General features: G+C 33.4%; 1 protein-coding gene across 1 annotated transcript in view; it reads left to right on the top strand.

The window, feature by feature from the left end:
* Positions 1 to 4222, top strand: part of LOC117174079 (ubiquitin domain-containing protein 1) — a 305357-nt gene that overhangs the window by 214272 nt on the left and 86863 nt on the right. The gene's annotated exons all lie outside the window — the stretch shown is intronic.

The following is a 4222-nucleotide window of genomic DNA, read 5'->3' as shown; positions in this document are numbered from 1 at the left end:
TTTACAAAAAGGGTGAAAAATACAAAAGTTAAACTCAGATTCATAGACTCTATTCGATTTATGCCAAGTAGCCTCTCCAAATTAGCTTCAAATCTTGGCAATGATGAAAAATTGATTACAAGAAAATATTCAAAAAATGATGATGAATTTCAATTATTAACAAGAAAAGGTGTATTTCCATATGATTATGTTGAGAATTGGCAGAAATTAGGTGAAGATTGTCTGCCAGCAAGCGAGGAATTTTATTCTAAATTAAATGATGAGGGTATTTCAGATATAGATTATAATCATGCGTGCAAGGTCTGGGAAAACTTAACTTAAAAAAATTAGGTTCATATTCGGATTTATACTTGAAAAATGAGGTTTTTCTCTTGGCAGACATTTTTGAAAGTTTTAGATGTTGCTGCATTGAAACTTATAATTTGGATCCATTGCACTACTATACAGCACCAGGACTTTCTTTCGATGCTATGTTTAAGTATACTGGAATTGAACTCGAGCTATTAACTGAGATAGAAATGTTATTACTTGTTGAAGGAGCAATATGAGGTGGTGTGTCTCAGTGCTCCAATAGGTATGCGAAAGCAAATAATAGATGAATGGGATAGATTTTGATGAAAATCTACCCGAGTCCTATATCACTTATTTAATTACTATATAAATGGTTCACTGGTTTTTAAAACGAACCAAACTTTTCCAACATTCCCAACGATTTAGAAATAGGTTATATTCTTGAAGTGGATTTGGAATATCCTGAAGAACTCCATGATTTACATAAAGACCTACCATTACGTCCAGAGCATTTTGTACCTCCTCTTCCAACATCTAAAATCCCGAAACTAATTACCAGTTTGAAATCAAAGACGATTTACGTTCTCCATTATTAAAACTTAAAACAGTATTTAAAAATGGGGATGAAGGTTGTTAAAATTCATCGAGTTTTAGAATTCAAGCAAAAGCCATGCCTAAAAGCCTATATTGATTTGAATGCGGATTTGAGAAAGAAGGCAAAAAATGAATTTGAAAAAATTTTCTTCAAACTCATGAACAACTCTGTCTTCGGAAAGACCATGGAGAACGTAAGAAAGCACAAAGACGTTAGGTTGGTAACAAGGTGGGGAGGAAGATGAGGTGCAAAAGCTCTGATTGCCAAATCAAACTTTCATAGCTGCACTATATTTGGTAAGGACATGGTGATCATTGAAATGAGTAAAACCAAAATTAAATTCAATAAGCCCATCTATATAGGCTTCACAGTTCTAGATATCAAAGATAATGATTAACGACTTTCATTATAATTATATGAATTACACATTCGGTGACAAGACAAAATTACTCTTCACTGATACAAACAGCTTGAATTACCACACTACAGAACCGAACTTTTATGAGTATATTAAAAAAGATTCCGATAAATTTGACAACTCAGACTATCCACCAAATAATGTATACGAAATTGAATTACTAAAAAAAAATCTTGGGACTAATGAAGGACGATTGTAACGAGAAAATTGTAACTGAATTTGTGGGACTAAAGTCAAAATTGTATTCTTATAAAGTTTTGGGCGAAGAAGGGGAAAAAAAGCCAAAGGGATTAAAGGGTCCATTTTGAGGACAATTACGTTTGAGGACTATAGGCAAACTTTGCTAGATTATCAAACTTTCACTCGACCTCAACGGTTAATTCGAAGCCGAAAACATGAAGTTCACTCGATTGAGCAAAACAAGATCGCCCTCATCTGGCGAGATGATAAGAAGATGCTGCTTCCTCATACAACCAACACACATCCATGGGGCTAAAAGATCCAATCGCAGGATGCAATGGATGTTGATAAAAACTAATATTCATTTTCCAAAAAAGAACTGAATTCTCAAAGAAGAGTTGAAATTGTATACAGTGATTCTCAAAAGCATGTATGAGAGACAGAGAGACTTAGGATTAGTATAAAACCTTTCATGTAGTAAATATAGTCTACAATATACATATTGCAGTAACTGAAATGTATAATTGGAAATAGTGACATTTGTTGTGTGTGTGTGTGTGTGTAAATTGGCAGACGAATTCGAAAAGCTGTACAATTGTTGGCAAAAAATACATGTTATTGCCAATGAAGAAAATTATTTGAATTTAAATTGGTGTATTCTCTCATTTATTCAGCACAACCTGAAAATCCTATTTTGTCAACTAAGTTTGCTTCTTTTTGTTAAATAAACTCATCTGCTCTAATTTACAACTGAAAGTTCATTAATTCTTTCTGCTGTTGCTGCTATCGAGGTGCAACTTGATCCGTCAGACGTAATCCTCCAATGCTGAAAACGATGTCCCTTGAAGCCGCAATGTCAACGATGTGTCCACTGATCTATCTACTATTCGCACTTATGATTATAAGGGCAAGCAACTCGGAGAAAACAAGACAGAAACAAGTTTCTTTTCGATTGCTTTTTTTATTTATTTCTAAAAACCAGTAAATTATACTCAATAAGTATATTATAATTAAATACATAGAAAATATATTTTTCTTATCTATAAAAATTTTAAATTAAGAAATTATAACTGATTGAAAGACATCCAGTTTTTCATAAAAGTACATTTTCAATTGCGCAATTAGAGTAATTTTCATACTTATGATGTGTACACTTGAAATAATCAATTCCATACATCTCATGCAATTGTCGTACCGAGGAATATTCCAAATCGAGCATGTCAACAATTTCACGAGATATTTCCACAAATTTCTTTAGCCAATTCTTCTTTTCCAATGCCTTTACATAGATTTTTGTTGCATCGTGTAAAATCTTTCCAAGTATTACGGATGCTCGAGAATACGGTAAATCATCCGAATTCCAAGGTATTCCATGATGATTGCGCTCTGCCCAAATGTTCATAGATTTATATTTTGACAAAACCTCCTTACACGGGCAAGGTGATTGAAGGAGAAAAGAATATGGCTTTCTGTCTGCCCCATCATTGAATGGTACTATAGCCAATTCTTTTAATATGAATTTATTGTCTGGTAACTTAAAACCCTATACATCCACCACGTGCTCCATTTCGCGAGCAACTAAACTATTTCTACCTGGTTACAGCATTTTTATACCAACTTTTTCACTACCCCACTTATTGGTTTATACTCAAGTATACGATCATGCAAAATCAGGAAATATACTGATGTTTGAGCGGGAAAATTTTCATTAGTTTGAAATTCCAAACGAACGTAAACTAGCCCGTATTTCAGTGGCTCATTCTGTTTAGAGCAGTCAATCACTGGTTGTGCTTCTTTACCATAGTAATTAGCTTGAAAGTTTGTATACATTTCATAAAGAAGAGCATACTGATTTCGATTTATATTAAGATTCAAATTACTATAATGATAGCACTTATCATTTAAAAGTAGTTTTACATTAGTCAAATTGCAATACTGAAAGTTGCTACAGTTTCTAGTGGTATTATTTTTTCTGTTTGTCTGAATTATTAGTTCAACAAATCTCGGGTTTTCCAATTGTGTTGAGGTTTTTACAATTCAAATTTGTTTTGAAGTCGCTCGAACTAGGGGATATTCATATAGTTCCCAAGTTCGAAAACTTATTCGAATAGGTGGATCTTTTTCAATATGTTGTAGCAACTGAAATTTTCGTGAATAAGACCGTCTAACGCTAGGCAATAGCCACTCGATTTTATTGATTTGAATTTAATACTAATCAAGAGGGGCTGTTTGTAAGAAGGCATTTGCATCACTTTGTGACCTTGTCAAAATGAGTTCATGCTTAGCATTGACAATGATTTTGTCATAATCTTCAGCAAAATCAAATATCATGCTAGAGGTATGGCTACATCAAAGTAGCCAGTGAGACTAGCCAGACCAACATTTTTATTCCTATCAATTTCTAATGTATTGAGTTCATATCTTGCTTCTTCTAACAAATGACAGATGGCATTAGAAACGAAACATTGTAATGACCGGATGTAATTCGCTTTCCTGCGGCTATGAACAGCACCATCGGTGACGCGAAATGCGCGGTTTGTTTCGAAATCATGAGAATCAAAAGTGAAATACATTTCACTCAAGAAATGTAATATAAACCGAAATAAAAGATTGGCCAGCAACAGTCGGGTAAATCCACATGAAAAATATAACTTCACTGAGAAAAAGCATTCTTTATGTAAATAGATTAAGAGAGACGGATGAAAGATGTGAGCAAATGTATATTCAAGATTGAAATT

Source organism: Belonocnema kinseyi, chromosome 6 (genome assembly GCF_010883055.1).
Source record: "Belonocnema kinseyi isolate 2016_QV_RU_SX_M_011 chromosome 6, B_treatae_v1, whole genome shotgun sequence".
Lineage (NCBI taxonomy): Eukaryota > Metazoa > Arthropoda > Insecta > Hymenoptera > Cynipidae > Belonocnema > Belonocnema kinseyi.
Note: the sequence above shows the minus strand (reverse complement) of the source record. Positions and strands in the feature narration are given on the sequence as shown.